The 22,982-nt window shown below is 47.2% G+C and overlaps 1 protein-coding gene across 1 annotated transcript in view; it reads right to left on the reverse strand.

Annotated features, from left to right (window-relative positions):
• The window catches only part of PDZD2 (PDZ domain containing 2), a gene marked incomplete in the record, with an annotated part of 385,834 nt that overhangs the window by 361,926 nt on the left and 926 nt on the right, over positions 1–22,982 (reverse strand).

Genomic DNA, 22,982 nt, shown 5'->3' on the forward strand with positions numbered 1-22,982 from the left:
AGACTTTAAGAATCGTTAGACGCAATTGCTTCATTCCAAGTGTGAAGAATCTAGGATCTGGAACTGGACAGTGCCAGTATCTGAACTAGAGCGGAGTCTTGGCTGCTGGTCAATTACTCTTTTCACTCAACCTTCCCCATCCTGCTTTACACCTTTCACAAGGACAGCAGCTATGATTTTGTCACTTGAAAAATCTCTCTGAAAAAAAAAAAAAAAGCATTGAGAGAAATGTTGGTTATTCTATCCATCTTTAGGCTTGGGAATTGTTGCTGGATTTTATTTCCTCAATCCTTGCCTAACCCTCCAGCCTGTACATGAAGAACTCTGAGTACTGAAACAATAAGGTTGGGATCAGGTGAAAGATGAAGAAGTAATCATATACCTTCGAGTGTGTAAGAGGATAAGTGGTCCCTAGAGCTCTGGGGAGGGCAGCTAGCGAGGCCCACAAAAATATCCATTCACAGGTTATCTGCAAGGCGAGTCTATAGCCAGGATTTTAGATCCTCAACTCAACCGTCACCTCTGATCCTAGGTCCTGCCCACCTACTGACCTAGACTGACTGCCTCTCACTTTGATGTTTAACTGCTGTTTTTATCAGACTTCTGTTTCCCTCCAGGACATGGTATTAGAGGCAAAAATGAAAATATAAATATTAGCTTATAATCTTTCTCCACTTCAAGCCAGTCCCTCCCCTCCCCATATGTGTGGCATCTCCTCCCTTTTTTCAAGTTCCTAAAGGAAAGCCCAGGATTTCTCTTTGGCACTGGCCACCCATCAGGTCGGCACTGTAGCAGCAGCACAGACCCTCTGCACCTGGGACCTGCATGTCATTAAAGCCATTCTAAGTAAAGGGAGCCATTAACCCTTTCTCATTTGCTCCTTCCCAAGACTCTGGGAAAGGGCTTCTCTGGTGGCTCAGCACAAAAGAATCTGCCTGCCAATGCAAGAGACTCAAAAGTGTGATCCCTGAGTCAGGAAGATCTCCTGGAGATGGAAATAGCAACCCACTCCAGTATCCTGGGCTGTAAAATCCCATGGACAGAGGCGCCTGGTGGACTACAGTCCATGGGGGTCACAAAAGAGCCGGACACAACTCAGCAACTAAACAACAACAAAGCCTCTAAGAAATGGAGGTGGTGGCCTAGGAAGAAAATTGCATTTGTTTATTAGGATTGCTCATTATAATGATAAAGCATGTGGAGAATTGGAGGGGAAGGTTAACAGGCCAATAAACATGGGGACATAATTAAGAAAAATTTAAGTTTCAAATGTATTAAAGTTCTGAATCCAAGAACAGCTCCTTTCTATTAGCTTCAAAGGTCTACCTGCTCTGTGAGCTGACTACACTCTACTGACGTCTGTTTCCAATACCGAATAGGAGGAGGCAGCTTCACACAAACAGTGGGTGGTGGGGCACAGTCAGCCCTGGAGGTCTGTCTCTAATACTGATCACTCAGCTGGATCACCTTGGGAAATTACCTGACCCTCAGGCTTCTGATTCCTCATCCATAAAATGGAGCTAATAATCTACTAGGAAGCAGAAATGAGAAGATGTGGACAAAGCAGACCGGAAGAACATATCAGCTGCTGAATTAAACCTCAGAGCTGGTAGAGGCATTAGAAGTCCCCAGCCCAGCCCCGCAACAGTCTCCAGCCTTCGCACACTGCCTACAGTAAAAGAAATTTACCACCTCTCAAGGCAGCCCATGCCACTTTGAGGCTCTAATAGTTTAAAAAAGATTTTCCCAACATGGAGCTGTCTCCCTTAAGATCCATGTCTGCCATGGATCTCTGTCCCTTAATTCAAATGTTTTGACCTTTGTTCTGGCTTCTGGACCTGAAATGAGAATAAGTCTTAGCGGTCCTGCCCAGGAAAGCCATTAGCATTATTCATTTGGCCACCTTATGGATTATAGTTGCAGACCTCCCATGTGCAAGTATACAGAACCACAGAGAGGTGAGGGTGAGTCTGGATGTCTTGTCTGAGGGCTGGTTGAGGGGGTGCCATTGGCCAAGACAGGGAACGGGCAGGGGTTGGGGAGGCAGACTCATATGGGAGAGGTGACAAGCTCAGTCTGGGATGCGATGTTCTGGAGTGCCTCAGAGTCCCCAGATGGAAGTGGAAGTGAGGCAGGAGGTAGATGCCCCCACCCCCACCCCAGGGCAAAGCAATTGGAGATTCATTCCCTATGGACTGAAACGTCAAGATAAGAATAGCAGGCCAATTAAGGGCTACGGCTAGGCCCTGTCCAGACTATATATTTCTCATTCTCAAAGTCAGGAGACCTCCCTGACCAAACATGCGCCATGCACAGAAAGGCTTCTTGGAGGTCAAAGGGGATGCTAAGCTACCCACAGGCCTGTGTGATAGGATTCATCTTGGCTAAGAGATGCCTGTGCATACGTGGAAGGACCCCCAAATATACCATCCATATACCAAATATGGATGGTGAACCAGGCAAATCAAAATGATTGGCCAAAGGAAACCCAGAAGAAATGCCCCATACACGTGATTTAAACTGCCATGAGGGGGTGACTGAGGGACTCACTCCCCAGTCTGGCCATGTGTTGATCCACACAGGCTGTATTCTTTTTCCCCTGAATAAGAGGAACTTTTTTGTGGGAATTCTTTTCTGCAAAGCTGAAGGGCCAGGGCGCTTGTCACTTACCACTGGTCTGGTGGCTAGGATCTGGTGCTCACCCCCCTGACTCAGCCTCAATCTCTCATTGGGAACCCAAGCCCTGCTCCACACCACTGCAGGCCGAGGCCACCCGAGATCAGTAGTAGGCACTGGACATGGAGCTCAGGAGGAGGATGGAGGCTGGAGGCACAGATTTTGGAGGGAAGTGTAGACAGGGGGTGAAAGTGGATGTGTAGAAGTGGAAAATGGGGCTGAAACTGCCCAGAGGAGGAATGAGAACATCGCTGCCTAAGAGGTGAAGTACAAACCAACCAAAAAGGAAGGGGGAATCAAAGTTGGTGCAAGAATAAGTGAAAGCACTCCGTGGAGAGCAGCTCAGCGAGAAGAGTAAGACCAGGCATCCGTTAAAGAGGCAGGAAGAATCCACGAAAGGAGTGGGAGCAGAGAGGCTGGAGAACAGTGCTTCATAAAGGAGACGCTGGCCAAGCAACTGAAGCACTGAAACCTCTCCACTGGATCTGGATGTAGAGGCCCATCACCTGTCACCAGGGACTTTCAACGGAGCATCAGGAATGGAAACCAGATTGCATGGTCCATTGAGGGATCAATGAGAGCTGAAAGAAGTGAAAACAGCCAACACAGACCAAATCTTCAGGTAATTTGGCCGTTAAGGATATAAAGGCAGAGAGGACTTAATTAAAGAGGGGTGAGGTTTGCACATGGCAGAGAGGAAAGGCTTTTAGGCAGGGGGAGGGTAAAGACAGAGGGGAAAGAGTAGGCTGATAAAGCATGATCGTTAAGCTGAATCTGAGGGAAATGTTCAATAAAAGGAGGGAAATGTTCAATAAAAGGAGGGAAATTCTCTCAGGCAAGAAGGAAAGCGCACAGGTCAGAGGTGGACAGATTGTAAGCGAGGGAGCAGGACTGAGGGAATTTTCATGGATTCTCTCTGTGAAGAAAACATTAAGGTCCCCAGCTTGAAGAGAGGGAGAAGGTCTCTAGGTAGGAGTTTGAGGGGGAAGGGTAGTCCAGGCAGTGGGGGGAACGGCAGGGAAGGCTGATGGGGGTCCTGTGAGACTGTCTACCTGCCTGCCGGCCTAGGAGGACGATGAGTTCAGAGGCCTTTATCCCGCAGCTGCGCCAATCAAAACAGATAGTGGGTTTTTTCTCTTTCTCAGAAATTCTCAGCAATCAGGACACAGGGGCAGGAATTGACAGTGATTGAACTTATTTGGTGTGAGGATTTTGGGCGGTAAGGACAGTAAAAGGAAAGGAGATAGAGAGTTTAGAGTATTGGGGAAGGAGTGTGTGAAGCGATGGTCCACAGGGGCATGGGATTAAAGGGAAAGGACTTGGAAGGCACCATCATCCTTCCTGAAAATCTCTCTCACCAACTTTCGAATCTTGGACCCTTGCTTCTGAATATGTCACTTTACACCACATGCTGCCCAGAACGGCACACAATACTCTAGATGTGTGGGACCAGAGCAGAGGGTCCACACTGTTTCTGGCCCCCTCACATCTGCGATTTACATTTATTTAATAGTCACATCAGAGTGTTGATGCACACTAATCGTCCAGTCAAAAGAACTGCCTAAATCTTTTACAAAAAGATCGTTATTACAGCAGATTCCTGACTGTCCTATAATAAATGCAGTTGGCTTTTCAGACCACAGTGAAGGACCTTCACTTGAGCCCTTGGCTGATCTTGCAAAATGTGGCCTATCCTGTATGTCACTTTAGATTCTGATTCCGGTGTGAAACGAGGTCACTGTGCTTCCCGGATCTGGGTCATGAGCAAATGGGATAAATGTGTCATCTGCACCTTTATTCAAGTCATCGATAAAAACATTGAACAGCAGCAGAATAAATCCAATGGCAGAACTGTGTCAGACTCTCACTGCTAGAGCCCTCTCTCTGGATGGACATCAATCCATCAACCTCTTTGCACAGGCATTTAGCCAGTCAGTTGCAAATCACCACATCATGCAACTGTCCAGTCCATGTTCCTCCATCTTGCCCACAAAGATATCACAAGGGACCATCCAAACACCTTGTTGAAAAGTCCAGATTCGTTATGTCAACACTTTTCCCATGATGTACCAATCTAGTAACCTTATCCCCACTGGATAAAAACACAATGCCGTTTTCTTTGCTGTGTCTTATACACCTAATACCAGATGGAAATCACTTTATGACATTTTACAGCTTTATAACATTTCCTGTCTCACCATGACATCACTTTCCCCCAATCCTAGGGCTTCAAAAGGCCACAAAGGTGTTAAGACCTTAGTTTCTAAACCTTCCTTCTACTCGCATAGATCTGGTTACCTGATCTCCCAGTCTGCTGAAATGAAGAATGTTAGCCTGAGAATGAGGCTTTAATAGAAAAGCCACCATTTCAAATAGAGAGAGAAGGGCTCCACACGGTGCCGTCCTTTGCCTTGTCTCAGAGCTGCCAGTCAGCAGTTCCCAAAAGCTGCTGCTGCTAAGTCACTTCAGTCGTGTCCGACTCTGTGCGACCCCATAGATGGCAGCCCACCAGGCTCCCCTGTCCCTGGGATTCTCCAGGCAAGAGCACTGGAGTGGGTTGCCATTTCCTTCTCCAGGGGATCTTCCTGACCCAAGGATTGAACCTGCGTCTCCTGCATCTCTTCTGTCTCTTGCATTGGCAGGGGCTTCTTTACCACTAGTTCCACCTGGAAAGCCCACAGATCAACAGGTTAAAAATTATTCAATTTTCCTTGAATAAATTCAAGGAAAATTTATTTCCTTGAATCTGATTTTGAAAAAAAAGGCAAAAGTGATTATATCTGAGCTTTCTTGGGTATGTCATTTTCAACCAGGGTACTGCAATCCTAGATTCTAAATCTTACAAGTTACGTATTTAGTTGTTTATGAGATGAGAAAGATACAGACCAATAATGGGTGCTGTGCTGTGATAAGTCACTTCGGTCATGTCCAATTCTTTGCAACCCTATGGACCATAGCCCACCAGGCTCTTCTGTCCATGGGATTTCCCAGGTAAGAATACTGGAGTGGGTCACCGCACCTATGGCTCAGATGGTAAAGAATTTGCCTGCAATGCAGGAGACCCAGGTTCCATCCCTGGGTCAGGAAGATCCCCTGGAGAAGGAAATGGCAACTCACTCCAGTATTCTTGTCTGGAAAATCCCATGGACAGAGGAGCCTGGTGGGCTATACAGTCCATGGGGTTGCAAGAGGCAGACACGACTTAGCAACTAACACTCCTCCAAGGGATCTTCCTGATCCAGGGATTGAACCCACATCTCTTCTGTCTCTTGCATTGGCAGGGGGTTCTTTACCACTAGTGCCACCTGGAAAGCCCACAGATCAACATAACCCAGAGTTTAAAAATGCCAGAGTGCTTACGAAGGGTACAGTCCCTAATTACACCAAGAGTGATACACTATCCCCTTGTCAATGCTCCTTGGAAGTTGCCGATACATTTAAAAAGGATAATGCTGGGGATATAGAGATGAGAGGTATGGCCAAGAGCCTGAGAGAGTTTACAGCCTAGCCTGGGAAGGCTAAAACCAAAGAAAGACACTTTCACCTAAAGACTCACCAACCAGGGCAGCATGTGCTAGATGCCAAGAGAACATGCCAGGCAGCCTATGCGCCAGACATTCTGGGAGAGACTGCCAGCTGGGGGGTGAGGAGAAACACTCTTCAGAGGGAAGGAGACTTAGCCTGTGTCTTACATGATGGACAGAATCTAGGCAAGGGGTTGCGGGGCTTTCTGGGTGCGAGGGTGTGAAATAAATGCATAGTCCATGCAGACAAAAGGAATTAAGCTGGATCCAAATTCCCTCTCACTTTTCAAATATATTCATGGGGCAGTGGTTCCAGGATTGCTGAGGACACCAGTATCAGAATCTCAAGTTCCTTCTATAAACTGGCATAGTATTTGCATATAACCCATGCACATTCTTCCTTATACTTTAAATCGTCTGTGTGTGTGTGTACTTCGTTGCTCAGTCGTGTCCGACTCTTTGTGACCCCCTGGACTGTAGCCCACCAGGCTCCTCAGTCCATGGGGATTCCCCAAGCAAGAATACTAGAGTGGGTAGCCATGCCTTCCTCCAGGGGATCCTCCCAACCCAGGGATCGAACCCAGGTCTCCCGCACTGCAGGCAGATTCTTTACTGTCTGAGCCACCAGGGAAGCCCAAATCATCTCTAGACTACTTATAATACCTAATACAGTGTAAATGGTTATAAGTACAATGTATATACTGACAAATACAAGTTTTGTTTTTTGGAGCTTTCTGGAATTTTCCATCAGCTATGGACTGAATCTGCAGACACAGAACCCACAGATACATGGATGGCAATAGCTGACAGTATAAAGAGAAAAGTCCAGTGGGGAAATTAACACAGAAAACACTTAATTCGGCAAGAGGGGGGTTTGTGCCTCCAGGCGAAAGTCAGCAAGGTCATGCAGGGATGAATGTCCACTACATTCCCTCTAAGAAGATGCTCTGATGAAATTTTTACACATAGCACAAACTTCATTAAAATCATCCCCTGAAATTTAAGTCTGGAGACTAATGGACTTGCTAAGAATGAGCAACTTATGCCCAGCTCCACATCGGAATGACCCAGGGAGGGTTCAGAAAATATCAATGCTGGTGTTCATCCCACCAATTATATCACAATCCTCGGGGGCATCAATATTTAAATGAAAAATACCCGTGGTTCTACCTCATTCTCTCAACAGATTGCTTCCTGAGTGCCTGCTGTATGCCAAGCCTTGTTCTCAGTGTTGAAGATATGACTGAATCACATAGGCTCCCCCCTTCAGAAAAATAGCCTCATAAATTTTTCATTGCAGCAGTGCAGAGCAGGCAGAAAAGCAAATTGAGTCAGTAAAATATATGTTTAAAAACTGACAAGGTGCAAAGGAGAAAATAAAGCTGAGAAGGGGGATATGAGATCTCAGGCTGGGGCAGGGTGGCACGAAGGCCTCACTGAAGGCGACATTTGAATCGAGAACCTGAAGGAAGCAGCAAGTCAGCAATGTGAAAGAAGAACATGTCAGAAAGAGGGAACAGCAGGTGCGGTGGCCCTGCGGCAGAGGTGTGCCAGGGTGGTGCGGGGCTTGAGTAGAGAGGGAATCAGGGAGGAAGGGAAGGGCCTGGTAGGTTAAGTAGTGAGTTTGGCTTTTACTCTGAGAAGTTTGAACAGAGCACTAACTTGATCTGATTTGTATTTTGAATCTGGAACCATTTGGCTGTTCTGCTGAGAATATGCCATACGGTGAAATGGAAGAGGTAAAAATCGAGCAGCGCCTAAAAGAGCTCACTTGAAAGATGAGGAACCAGGGATGAAGAGAGGCGATGAGGGATGGTCAGATTCTGGGTATACGTTGAAGAACTAACTGAAGACAAAGTATTTGGAAGGGGAAGGGATGGGAATCAGAAACTTACTTTTAGACGTTAAAGTCTGAGATGACTCTTATCAGAGGTGTCAAGTAGGTAATACTATATGCAGGTGCCACAAGATGGAGATACAGTAGTGTGAATTCTTGGCTGATGGATGGTATTTAAAGCCATGAGAATGACTGACACCACAGACAGTAATCACAGAAAGAAGAGACAAGTGCAAATAATGAGTGCTGGGCCCTTCAGCAGTGAGAGATGAGGGAGAAGAGAGAAGGCAGTCAAGAAAATGGGGAAGGAATGCTGGCTGGTGAGTGAGGAGGAAGGTCTATACAGTATGGTATGCAGAGAGCCAAGGGAAGGATACCTTTCAAGGATAAAGCAGGGATGAACTGTATGTATCATCAAATGCTTTGAAGGAGCAAGGGGAAGGCTGAGAATTAGCCCTTAGATTTAGCAATGTAGACGTCACTAGCGACCTTGATAAGAGCAGCTTGGGATGCACAGCAAGGAGGTGAATCACTTCTCTAGGAGGTCATGTTCTTGAACACAGCTTGAAACACACTGAATGCCTGCCTTCCCTGATAGAATGTAAGAGGTTAGCACATAGTAGGTCTGTATCTTATTTACTGAAGAAATGCCTCAGGGCTGTACAAGTGCAATGTTCATGAAATCACCTAAAATGATCAGTGTGTAAAGTGGAAGTCTTTTCATTTGGAAAAATGTGAAGGAAAGATAACTCTCAACACACTTACATCAGAAGATTCATCTTCCCCTACATCTTAAATCATAACTAGCTTGCCTCAGACTTGCTAGCTCTGCTATTAGGTGATAAATTTCTGAAGGGCAGGGCCGTTTCAGGCTTCAGGGATCTTCATGGATTAGCTGTAGGTATGACCTGAAATATATATTCCAGATTCTTCTCCCCAGTCATGCTGATCTGACCAGTTTCATTCATTAAAAAAAAATCTTCATGAAGGATCTACAACAGGCCTGAGTCACAGCATCAAACAGGACGTGGCTTCTGCCTGGAAGAACTTTCCAGTCTAGTTTCTGACCCACTGCTGACATCAACTCAAGAAGTGGTTCTGGTTTCACTTTGGACTGCGGTTCCTATTCCCAGCCACAGATGATAGAGCATAACGTAACATCACCCAGATTTACATAGGCCTAGAAATATATCCAAGAGAAGGCGATGGTACCCCACTCCAGTACTCTTGCCTGGAAAATCCCATGGACGGAGGAGCCTTGTAGGCTGCAATCCATAGGGTCGCGAAGAGTTGGACACGACTGAGCGACTTCACTTTCACTTTTCACTTTCATGCACTGGAGAAGGAAATGGCAACCCACTCCAGTGTTCATCCGTGGAGAATCCCAGGCACGGGGGAGCCTGGTGGGCTGCCGTCTATGGGGTCGCACAGAGTCCGACACGACTGAAGCGACTTAGCAGCAGCAGCAGAAATATATCCAGGAGTAAATATACCTAAGGGGTTCTTAGCCAGTTCCAAGTCTCCATCAAAAGCAGGGTTCAGGAAGCTCACCATGTTCCTGAAGCAATGGTGTCTCCATTGTTTCTCCTCCACCCCCAAAGTTAGTTAAATAATTTGATGGGATTGGTAATTCTAACAACCTGAATTTTATTTATTTTTATCCCCTATGCATTGAATATGAAGTGTTTATATCTTTCTGTACGTGTATTACTAAATAAATACTAGTTGTATGAAAAAGGAGGGAAAAAGTTGATTTGCAGCGGTGAGGACGGAGTACAAACTCTAGGAGAGAACAGAGCACCGCTGACCATATTCCCTCCTTCAAATGTCCACTGAGCTTTTATAGTTTTCAGTGGTTTTATGGGAAGCTACCTACATTCTATCTGCTCGACCACCGTTAGCAAAGTTTACATGCTGGGTCAAGAGGAAGCTGGGGAGTAGCAGTTGAGAAAGAGTTAGGAAAAATAATAAGACCGACTATTCTAGAGTGCAGGTTCCAGCATGGATTTCAACCAATGGAAATCCAGGAACACTTCTTGATCCAGCAAATGAGAGCTGTGGTGGGCGGTGCTATTCCACTCCAAAGAGCACACACAGTTGTACCTGGGCTCCACCGTGACTACCCATCTGCCTGTTAGCACAGTGAGCAGCTCCTCTTTGGTTTATGATTAAAATAAAGGAGGCGGCTAATGAGTGACAGTTTACACGCACAACCCTCCGGGCAAAGTTCCGGTTACCATAACAAATCCCACTCGTGACAGCGGTGGCAAAGCGCATGACGTATCAAATGGCTCGAGTTCCGCTTCCCTGCAGGAAGGCAGCTATATTTGCCAAATACACTCATCAGCCACTACAGTCCTTTCTACAAATAAAAGCCCAACCTACATCTGTGGGTCTTGGCCATCCTCACAATTACTATTTGCCTGAAAGAGTAGCTTTTTGTCCGATGTTTACTTATCGGGATGCTGATGTAATTCTCAAGATGGAACTTACTTTCAAAAGGAGGTCCAAGAGCAGGGAAGGAAATAAATAGCTGCTTTCTCATTTCTCCCAGTCTGCACGATTGGCAGAAGTTCCCCTGAGCCCCACATCCTGGCAAGAATATATCCTTTGGCCTCTTCCATGACTGGCCCAAAACTGGTGACAGCGAAATAGACCAGTGTTTTAGCAAGACCCAATGCAGAGGGTCTTGCTATCAAGCAATCCAAAACCAGGGTCCATGTTCTCATCCTAAGGTTTTATCTACTGGAGGAGACAGGGAGGCAGGAAAAAACAAACTACAGAAAGGTATATGAAAGGAAGGCCAGGAGGAGGATGATCTCAGGGCTTCTTGTGAAGGCAAACAAATTCCACCTTTGCATTCTGCCAACAAAGACGATCAGGATGCAACCTGGTCATCTCTGCCTTTCCTGTAAGCATTCAAGGAAGAGGGTTTAAACCTTTAATTCTCCAGATGGATCTGAAAACGTCTTGAGCCTAAATTCCTAAGTGGAGAAAAAAAGAAAGGAGCTTCTTAACTGCTCACGCTTGAGCCCCAGGGCCAACTTTTCAGGGAAATAGTATATTGAGAATCTAAGTAAGTATATTTCCTCCCTGTGTTTTAACAATCTGTGTCCCGGGTTTCTGAGCAGAAAAATGAATTAGAAAACTCAGAGTTCTGTAGAGATCCTGGGCAGTCCCTGCTTCTCAGAGACTTGGTGGAATAATGGGTAAGAACACGAGCTTAGGAGACAGAGATTTGGGTTCAAATTCTTGTTCCAGCTCTTAACAGATATGCAACTCCAGGCAAGCAATTTAAACTTTCTAAGCCTACTTTTCATCATTTGGAATATAAGGATAACTGGGATCAGTGTCTGGAATATAATAAGTGCTCTATTTGTACAACCAGCCATTTACTGAGGGCCTACTGTATACCAGGCAATGTTGTCAGCACTGGAGACACAGTGAAAAGCACAATGTCCCTGCTTTGATGGAATTTACATCCCAACAGGTGAGATAAATAATAAGCAAATAGAAAAACTTAATTTCTAATGAAACAAGAGTAACATGATACAGCACCTGGGGGATGGGGCCATTTTAGATTATATGATTGTGGAGAAGAAGGCCTCTGAAGGTTTTGAGAAAGAAGCTTCCAGAAAGGGGTAAGGCCCTCCTCTGGGATAGAGCCTGCTATGTTCCAAAAAGGACAGTGTATCTGGGCACAGACAGAGAGAGCACTGGGTGGGAACACAGGAAGTCACCTGAGAGGCAGGTGGGAGAAAAGGACCTGCATTATAGTCAAATGGCAATGAGAAACCCCCTGGCTGAAGCTGCAGAGTGACTTGACTTGACTTGTGTGTTAAGAGGCCCTTCTGGCTGCTCTGAGAAGAAAGGACTAGCGGTCAAGAGTCCTCTTCTGAGGAGGCCCAGTTAGAGGACCGCGGCAGCAGGGCTCCAGGGACAAGGGGCGGCGGCTTCAAGTTGGAGCCTGCCGTGGAAGGTGGGAGCAGGAGGTGGATTCTGGGGGAAGGCCCCGCAGGACTCACACACTGACTTGCTGAGTGTGAGGCAGAGAGAAGAAAAAGGGGTGGCTTCTAGTTGAGGGAATGAGCCCGCAAGGGGACGATGGTGCTGTTTACTGAGAAGAGGGGAGAAGGGAAGAACTAGCCTGAAGGGAAAACCTCAAGGCTTCCATTTCAGTCCTGTTAGGTATAAAGCACCCATTCTCTACCCATGTAGGGATGTGAAGCTGGCAGTGAGCATGTGGGTCTGGAAGTCAATGAGCTAGAGACATACATTTGGGAGGCAACATCACACAGATGGTAGATGAGATCTCCCCAGAAGTGAGAATAACTAGAGAAAAGGACCCAAGGTCAAATCCTGAGGCAACAGCATAAAAAATGATTATTTGTTGATGTTGGTATAATGCTCATTATGCTGGGAAGTAGAGTGTTGATCAGTTACTATTATCAGCATCTTTTTACCCATCCACCCATCCTGCTATCCATTCATACCATAAACAATCAGAGGAGCACATTTACTGAGAGGCAGAGATGATAGATGGTTCCCCAACTTATAATGGTTCAACTTACAATTTTTCAACTTTCAGTTCAGTTCAGTCACTTAGTCGTGTCTGACTCTTTGTGACCCCATGGACTGCAGCATGCCAGGCCTCCCTGTCCATCACCAACTCCCTGAGTTTACTCAAATTCATGTCCATTGAGTTGGTGATGCCATCGAACCTTCTCATCCTCTGTTGTGCCCTTCTCCTCCTGCCTTCAATCTTTCCCAGCATCAGGGTCTTTTAAAACAAGTCAGCTCTTTGCATCAGGTGGCCAAAATACTGGAGTTTCAGCTTCAACATCAGTCCTTCCAATGAACACCCAGGACTGATCTCCTTTAGGATGGACTGGTTGGATATCCTTGCAGTCCAAGGGACTCTCAAGAGTCTTCTCCAACACCACAGTGCAAAAGCATCAATTTTTCGGCGCTCAGCTTTCTTTATTGTCCAACTCTCACGTCCATACATGACCACTGGAAAAACCATAGCCTTGACTAGACGGACTTTTGTTGACAAAGTAATGTCTCTGCTTTTTAATATGCTATCTAGGTTGATCATAACTTTCCTTCCAAGGAGGAACTGTCTTTTAATTTCATGGCTGCAATGATCTGCAGTGATTTTGGAGCCCCAAAAAATAAAGTCTGCCAGTGTTTCCACTGTTTCCCCATCTATTTGCCATGAAGCGATGGGACCGGATGCCATGATCTCAGGTCTTAGTTTTCAACTTTACGATGGTACAAAAGTGATACCCAGTCAGTGGAAACCACACTTCAAATTTTCGTCTTCTCCTGGGCTAGCGATAAGCTGTTATGACACTCTCTGGAGATGGAGATGCTGGGCGGTGGTAGTGAGCTGCAGCTCCCAGTCAGCCACGCTGTCACCAAGGGAAACAACCAATACAACCATTCTGCACCCTAGCAACCATTCTACTTTCAGTACAGTATTCAATAAATTACATGAGGTGTTCAACACTTCAAATAAAATAGGTTTTGCGTTAGATGATTTTGCCCAGCTTTAGGCTAATGCAAGTGTTCTGAGCACATTTAAGGTATACTAGGCTAAGCTGTGATGTTTGGTAAGTTGGGTGCATTGAATACATTTTTGACTTATGGTATTTACAATTTACAATATTACTATGATGAGTGTATTACAGTATGTAACCGTATTTGTATTACAGGGGCTTCCCTTGTAGCTCAGTGAGTAAAGAATCCACCTGCAATGTGGGAGACTGGGGTTCAGTCCCTGGGTCAGGAAGATCCCTGGAGAAGGAAATGGCAAGTCACTCCAGTATTCTTGCCTGGGAAATCCCACGGACAGAGGAGCCTGGTGGGCTACAGTCTGTAGGGTCGCAAGAGTTGGACACGACTGAACCACCACTACCACATTGTAAGTCAAGGAAGATCTGAGTTCAAGAACACAAGCTCTAGAGCCAGACTGCTCTACTCAAATCCTGGTTCCACAAACTCCTGTAACCTTGGAGAATGTGGCTAACCACAATACTCCATCTGCAAAAGGGCACAGAGTGGGTTAAATGGTGACTTTGAAAAAACCATGTTCATGCCCTGGTACCTGTGAATATGACCTTATTTGCAGATATAATTAAATTAAGGATCTTGAGATGAGATCATCCTGAATTATCCGGGTGGCCCAAAATCCAATGACAAGTGTCCTTATAAGAGACATGTGAGACAAAGACATGCAGACATAAGAGAAAACACGATTGCACAGAGCAGAAGGTGATGTGAACAGAGATGGAGACAGGAGTGGACCTGCCACAGGGGTGCCGACAGCTCCCAGAAGCCGGAAGAGACCAGGAAGGCTCCTCCCCGAGAGCCTCCGGGGGAGCATGGCCCTGCTGACACCTGACTCCAGACTTCTGACCCCCAGAACTATGAGAGAATAAACTTCTGTTGTTCTAAGCCACCAAGTTTGTGGTCATTTCTCACAGCAGCCTTAGGAAACAAACATGGGGATGATAACAGCGTGAACCTCATTGGATGGTTATGAGAAGGAAATGAATTAATACGTTTAAAAGTGTCTAGAACTGTGCCTGTCAACTAGGGAACGTTCAAATAACGTTCATTTAGCCCCATGTACTGAATATTGTGTTGGATCCTGAGGGCTTCCCTGGTGGCTCAGACGGTAAAGAATCCGCCCGCAGTGCAGGAGACCTGGGTTCCATCCCTGGGTTGGGAAGGTCCCCTGGAGGAGGGCATGGCAACCCACTCTGGTATTCTTGCCCGGGGAAATCCACAGGCAGAGGAGCCTGGAGGGCCACAGTCTATGGGGTCACAAAGAGTCAGACACGACTGAGTGACTAACACTGAGGAGTGCGGATTCAGAAGAGTATGAAGAAAAGGGCCGATCATCTCCCGAGACCCTCAAGAGATAGACTGTGTCCAGGATGCTGAGCAGGTGAGGGGCCAGATGGTGAGAAGGGTGCTCAGGTGCCGTGGGTGACTCCTGGGTGCCCATGCCTGAATGCTGCTCCCCAGCCATCAGCATAATGAAATCAATAAGCCTCACATCTGCTCAGGTTTTGAAAGATGAGTAGCAGATCCAGAGAGGAGTTAATGCAATCCTTTCCGGCATCTTCCACTCCCCGAGCCGTCTCACTGCCTGTTCTATGAGAATCCGTGCTGATGGGGACACTTGGAGCATATTTTCTGGGGACAGCTGTCTCTTCTGTCAGCCTAATGATACTGGGAATAACGGTCACCAGGGCGGGGCTGGAGTGGAGAGTGGGCAGCAGACAACTTGAGGAAGGTGATGCCAAAATTATATGCTAAGTGATTTTGTAATAACATTTGCACGGTGTGTTAGCCTTAGAAGTTAATTTTCTTCACCAAGAGACCCATATAGCACACCCTAGTTTTACCCCAATCTCTATAAAATACACTGTGTCAAAAAGGGGGGTTGGGGAATCCAAGTGAAACACAGCTGAAATCAGACATTCTGTAAGTGTCCATTGGCCAACACACCAAAATGTAAAGAGTTTGTTGACATCTGGCTTTATTAAAATTGGCCCCATCCTCATCTTCATGGGTGTAAAAAAAGAAATGCTCAAACACCAGAAGAGATTTTATAATTATATGTGATCACCTGCATTGCAAATATAAGCAGGGTCAGGAACCACTTAATATTCTTTAGAGGTGAGCATTACCGGGTGTTCAAACTTGTTTACACCAACCCCAGACAGCATGGCTAACAGAGAAAGGGTCTTGTGGAATACTGAAATTCCAACAACATCCCAAGATTCATAAACAGGACAAGCACGTTCTCATTAGAAGGCATCTACAGAGTGCTGGAGGGCTTCCCTGATAGCTCAGTTGGTAAAGAATCTGCCTGCAATGCAGAAGACCCCTGTTCTATTCCTGGGTTGGGAAGATCTGCTGGAGAAGGGATATGCTACCCACTCCAGTATTCTTAGGTTTCCTTTGTGGCTCAGCTTATGAAGAATCCGCCTGCAATAAGGGAGACTTGGGTTCGATCCCTGGGTTGGGAAGATCCCCTGGGGAAGGGAAAGGCTACCCACTCACTCCAGTATTCTGGCCTGGAGAATTCCGTGGACTGTATAGTCCATGGAGTTGCAGAGAGTCGGGCACGACTGAGCGACTTTCACTTTCACAGAGCACTGGGGGTCTCCCAGGTGGCACTAGTGGTAAAGAACTCGCCTGCCAATGCAGGAGACGTAAAGAAACACGGGTTTGGTCTCTGGGTTGGGCAGATCTCCTGGAGGAGGACATGGCAACCCACTCCAGTATTCTTGCCTGGAGAATCCCAAGTATAGAGGAGCCTGGCAGGCTCCATAGGGTCGCAAAGAGTCAGACATGACTGAGTGACTTAGTATGCATGCATGCACACATGCAGAGGACTAGCCTTTGCTGAAAGGGACAAAAGAGCCAGTGTTTATTCCATCTTCCTCCCTAGATATCCCCAGCAGCTCATCAGGGGTGACAGCAGCCAGACAGGGTCCCCAGGGAGCCAGCCTCCCAGGCACTGTCTCTCTTCCCACTACCTGCCTCCAGATGCCCAGAGGCCTCCCCTGTCAGGCCGTCTAGTGCCCCCACCCTCTACTGAGAACATCCTGATCCAAAATTACCCTCGCTCCCAGCCTCCTCCTGGCAGAGCTTGTATTCCTGCAATGGGCAGGTCTCAGCCTGGGAGAGGGCTTTGGATTTCACGGCTCTTAAGTATGGGAGGAATCTTCTCTGCACTGCATCTGTGCATCTTGATGTTTAGCAAAGCAAGATGATGAACCCTTGGAAGCCAGAGTGTATGTGTTTTAACTCAAACAATTGAGTTAAGGTGGCAGTGTTAGCTAAGGTCAAGTGCAGGCAAGGCCAAGTGCTAGAGGTATCAGATGCTGATAAAAAGGGAGACCATGAGTAGCTCATCCAAATCTACTTCTACTCCTGCCAGAGTCCTCTAGGGCCGCAGTCTGGAGCTTCATTCTATTAAGGGCCACACACACACCACAAAAGCCCCTCTTCAGGAGGCTGCTCAAATGCCACGGGTCCATTCTGCAATGTGTTAAATTTACTTCCACCTGATGGCAAGGGATTAGATTAGGTTCCTTCAGGGATTTGCAAATCCTTCAGGGTATGTGTTTTTTTTTTTTTATAATCCTCATGTGGATAGCTAAGCATTTCAGGCTGCTTAAGGCAACAAAACTTTCCCTCTCTCTCTGCTATTATTTCATTTAAAGCCGCGACGTGGATGTGGGCAAAATGAGTCCTCTTTTTTTCCCAAACCCTGCTTCTCCCAAACCCCTTTGCATGTTAGAGTGTTCGATGAGCCACAGAAACACTTTAAAACCTACAAGCAAATAATCTAAGAATAACTCAATCAGCCAGATGTTCCATGCTTGCTGGTTTCATCAGACTGCTTCATAAAGAGAGTTAATTCTGAAGTTTCTGATTCTCTGCGAGTCACCATTCTCAGCGAGAGACCAGTCACCATTCACTCAGTGTATTTGTGTAGGTAATACGTGCACCCCAAAGCCAGCGGCTCTCAAAATGGGGACTGTTTCCCAGCCCCAGTGAGAATGTGGGGAGGCGAAGACGTTATTGGCATTGGAGAGAGGGCCCAGCCAGGGGCAGGCCTCTTCCCAGAGCTGGAAAGACTTAAAAGACAAATGTGTCTTCTCCGCACACTTAGTGCCTCAACAAGCCAGCTCTCGACTCGGCCGCCTTATCAGACCACAAAGGGCCTCTTCAACTATTGAGTTCTCAAACCGTAAATGCTCCCAGTGTTTTCCTGAACACATTTGTAAATAGAATGCTGAGCTCTTTAAATCAGGGGCCATTCAAATCTAAATCAGATGCCCTACCTGGTTCAAATCCTGTCTCTGCCCAGAGCTGCAGAACCCTGGGGGAAATGTATTCTTTTCCAAGACCAGCCTTTTTTTCCATTTCTAGAGGATGGTTATTATAAAGATCAAGGATGGAAAAGTTTTAAATGCCATAAAAGGATCTATCATTTTATGTGGAACCTATGCATAAGTCTAATTGACAACATAATCTAGATACAGACTATCCAGTTGGAAAAATATATCAAGGATAATCTGAGTACATATTTTTATACTTCTCTTTCCTTAAAAAACATTCTGCACATTTTCCCCAAATATCATTTAATTTGGCACACATCTATTGAGTAATTCCTAAATCAAGTTAAGCGCTCCTTAGCCTCCCCTCCTTATGAAGGAGTGAGAATATTTATCTAATCTTTCCAAGTATAACAACAGAGCCATTAATAAAACCAAGGGGGTACACAGACTGTGACTTCCTCCTCACTCACCTGCATCTTGCCATTGAAAGATGATGGTTCCCAGACTGAGCAACTTAGACTGTGATTCTAGCCCTGTGTAATCTGCTAGTCACTAAGTCGTGTGCAAATCTTTGCGACTCTGTGGACTGCAGCCCACCAGGCTCCTCTGTCCATGGAATTCTCCAGGCAAGAATACTGGAAAGAGTTGCCATTCCCTTCTCCAGGGGATCTTCCCCACCCATGCATCAAACCCAGGTCTACTGCATAGCAGGCAGATTCTTTAACGTCTGAGCCACCAGGGAAGCCCCCATGTGATTCTAGCTCTGGTTGTACTGAAATGTGGCGAGTTCTCTGCTTTTCTGGGCCTCAGGTTTCCGGAATGCAGGAATTAGCAAATCTGAAAGTACTGCCCCTTCCAGAAACCACCGAGGAGAGGAGAGACCCTCCAGGATCCCCCTGCTTTGGGCCCTGCCAACTTCACCATCGCATCAGAGAGGGTATGATAACATCTTTCATCCAGAGAGAAAGAAAGCTTCTGTTGGGTCTACTAAACAGTCCTGTCTCTGCATTTAACTGGGCTGTCATTGACTCTGGCGAGAGGTTTATCCATTTCTCAACACACCCTCATCGGGACCCAAGACATCCCAGGCATTATCACTGAGACACAAGCATATCTCAGTATCTCTTTTTACTCCTCCTAAGAATAACCCTGAAAAATAGCTCTTCTACCAACTTTGCACATGAAGAAACTGCGGCTCCAAAATTTCAAAACATCTGGCCAGTAAGAGGTTCCAGCCAGTTCTCTGACCCCAATTCCACACTCCGGCCTTTCCCTCTGGGCTGCCTTTGCCAGTGCCAGGAGCCAGGTGCATCCCCTGCCAAAGTGGCCTGCCCCCCAAGCTCCCAGCCGGACACAGTGCCCTCCTGGCTGTCGGCAGGCATCCCTGCTCTTTTACCAAGGCTGACACTCCCCTTCGCTGCGGTGCAGGTGCCTCCAGAACCTCACCCCACCTCTGCTCCCCTCCTACCTTCCAGGGAAGGCAGATGGCAGCTCTCTTCTTTCTCTGCACCTGCTCCTGACACTTCTGGCCTCTTCCTTCCCAAAGACTCCATTTCTTGACTCCATTCTCTCCCACTTCTCTTTTGTTTACTAAACACGCCTGGGGACTCTCCTGAATAAAGCTTCCCTTAAACCTCAAACCTTAGCACCTTCTCCAACTAGTCTCCTGTTATTTTCAACTGGCATGCTTCTGGATTCAGCATCTATGCTCCCCACTTCCACTGTCTTGGCAACCACTCCCTCCTTCGTCCCTTGCAAGCTGGCTACCATGGGCACCCCTCACATATGCTGTTCTGTCTCTGTGGATGGCTGATTCCCATCATCCTCCTGAGACGCTGGCCTTCTTACACATTCCTGCCTGCACCTGTCCGCCCACTCTCCTCAGGAGGCTGCCTGCCGAGCATCCTACTTGATAGTTTGGACACATTTCTGAGGGCAGAAGAAAGAGGTTAAAAACTGTCAAGTCTCCAAGTCTGTCCTGTTAATGGGATTCAGCCTCTCCTTGGGCTTGCTCCTGACCTTTTGTGGGTTTGTCTTCTTCAGGATATTTCTCCCTGTGGAAGATGCAGAAAGAGGAACCTGGGGCCACCTTCCAACAGGAACACCCCCCCTTCCTCCCACCATAGTCTGAGTCACTTGGGCCCACATGATCTAGGCCAGTGAGTATGCACAGTCTGTGTTACTTTGTGCAGCCCACTAGTTCTGGAACTTTCAAGCCAGGCTTGGGACAACACCCTACAGTACAATCAGCTGGAGCAATGGAGTTGTGGGGGGGCAGTATCTGGAGTGTAGACTCTGTCTCCTTGTCCAACCTGAGAAAGTTGGGTGGGTGACTGACTGGTCTAGGCCTTTTCTGGGCATGAATAAGATAAGGTTCTAAAGAAACAGGTCCGGGACTTCCCTGATGGTCTGGTGGTTAGGACTCCATGCTTCCAAAGCAGGGGGCACAGTTTCGATCCCTGGTTGGGGAACTAAGACCCCACATGCCATGCAGTGTGGCCAAAAGCAAAAAAAAGGAACAGGCCCAGGCAGCATGGTGAATGCGCAAAGGGGGCTCTGTAGAGCGATGGACCAAAGGCAGGACTGCTTTACGTCTCCTGGGAGAGGGAGAGGCAAAGAATTCACACTTGGAGCTGGATCTTGAAAAATAAAAACTGTTCATCAGGAGGACCAGGGGAGAAAGGATATTCCAGGACTTCAGTTTCCTGCTGCCACCCAGAAGGACAGCAGTCCACAGGCCGAGAGGAGGACAGGTCAGGAGCGCTACAGCGTGTGTGCGTGTGGGGGACATGGCAGGAGAGAAGTCTGAAGACGGGCAGAGGACTGAGACTTCGTCCCACGGGTCCTGGGAGCCATGAATGGGTTTTACAAGTAGAGGCCATCAGTAGACCTTTGCGACTGATTAAATGTGGGAGAAGTCAAGAAGGAAAAGTCTGAAGGGATTTCTCCAGGTTTCCGGTTTGCTGACTGTTAAAACTCTAAACCCCTCCACTTCAGCCAACTGTGTATTCTGTCCCTCACCCGCAGGTGAAGTCTGTTTCTTCTTCACTCCCAGGATAAGTGGTGCCCATACTCCAAGCCCATTACTGATGAGCCTTTCCTTTCTTCCAAGCCCATTGCCACCCACCAGCTCAGATCTCCAATACATTCCTCCCCCCATCTTATTACCAGAAGCTCACCCAGCTCCTCACCTCTCACTCTCCCCAGTCCCAATTCTTCTTTCAAGAGAGCAGACTAATCATCCTAGAGCACATAGCTCCTCCATTAAGCCTGTCAGATCCCCTCAGTCAAAAATGGTTTATTTCTCCACCATCCTCCCAAAATGTTCCATCAGGATCATTCTTCAGGCACTTTGTTCATTAGATCATCCCTTCATCCCTTCACCCAATAAACACAGGTTGTCCATACATGACACATGGACACGGGTTTGCATAGAGCTCTCAGTGTACATCTCACGTCTCCTGACAGGTTGAAGCTCTGACAGCAAGGACGGCGCCTCTGTCACCTACGCACGTCCCCAGGAACCTCTAAGCCCCTGTGCACAGCAAACCACAGGTACTCCAAAAATGGCTGAACTGAATGGAGAAATTATTATGTTTCCTTAAATAGTAAACTGACTTAAGTGCATGCAAAATCAATTTCAATGATAGAGATTTAAAGCAGAATTCAGTATTTTTCCAGGATCATATTAACTATGTTAAGTTAATTCAGTCGCTTCATAACTATGTATGTTAGTGTCAGTTGCTTCAATCATGTCCACTTCTTTGTGACCCTGTGGACCACAGCCCACCAGGCTCCTCTGTCCATGGGGATTCTCCAGCGTTGGCATGCCCTCCTCCAGGGGATCTTCTTGACCCGGGATTGAAGCCGCATCTCCTGTGTCTCCTGCTCTGCAGGTGGATTCTTTACCTCTGAGCCAGGGCAGCCCTAACTATGTTAAGTACATTTCTGCACTTTACATGGGGCTTCCCTGGTGGCTCAGAAGGTAAAGCATCTGCCCTCAATGTGGGAGACCTGGGTTCAATCCCTGGGTCAGGAAGATCCCCTGGAGAAGGAAATGGCAACCCACTCCAGTATTCTTACCTGGAAAATCCCATGGACGGAGGAACCTGGTAGGCTACTGTCCACGGGGTTGCAAAGAGTCCAACACGACTGAGGGATTTCACTTTCATTTTACGTACTTTACATGGTTCTGATTCTTCCTTTCTCAGCACCTGCCACTCCCTTACTCCTACATCTCTCTCTGCACTCCACACCGCCCCCCCACTGTGGTTATTAGTGGAGTAGCAGGTTTGGGGCCCATTCTAGTGGAAGAAGGAATTGAGGAAGCTAAAACTACCACGGTATGTTCTGGGACACTCTATTCTGCCCCTAAAAGCAGACATCTTACACCACATCTGCCAGCCGGTTCCTACTCGATCCCCACTCAGAAGTCACAGACCAGAAAAGCTAACCCTAGTGTAGGTAGAAAACCAGGTCCCTAGAGCCCAAGTTCAGAGCAGACTGAGTTGGGGAGGCCTCACTGGGACGGAAGGTCCAGCGGGGGCTCTTGTAAAAGCAGACCCAGAGTATGAGTTTCTGCAACCACCTCCATCATGACTTGTCAAGAAAAACACATCCATACAAAGCGCTTGGCCTCTGTGAAAGGCTCAGTCGTGTCTGACTCTTTGCGACCCCACGGACTGTAGACCACCTGGCTCCTCTGTCCATGGAATTCTCCAGGCAAGAATACTGGAGTGGGATGCCATTCCCTTCTCCAGAGGATCTTCCAGACCCAGGGATCAAACTCAGGTCTCCTGCATTGCAGGCAGATTTTTTTTTTTTCATCTGAGCCACCATGGGGTTCCCTGGTGGCTCAGATGGTAAGAGGTAAGAGCCTGCGCAAGCTGCAAGAAGCTGCTCCTTTCCCCAGCACTCCTCCACCTCCAGTCCCAGGGCACGTCTGCAGCTGTGGAATGCCCTCATGCCTGCCATTCCAGCCTGTGCCAGACCTTGTCCTCGTCACACTCCAGTGTCCCCTTATCAAGGTCTTGGCACAGATCAGGGCTGCTGAGGACAAGCTTCTGGAACTCCAGC

The sequence above is a fragment of the Bubalus bubalis genome, chromosome 19 (genome assembly GCF_019923935.1).
Source record: "Bubalus bubalis isolate 160015118507 breed Murrah chromosome 19, NDDB_SH_1, whole genome shotgun sequence".
In the NCBI taxonomy this organism is placed as follows: Eukaryota; Metazoa; Chordata; class Mammalia; order Artiodactyla; family Bovidae; genus Bubalus; species Bubalus bubalis.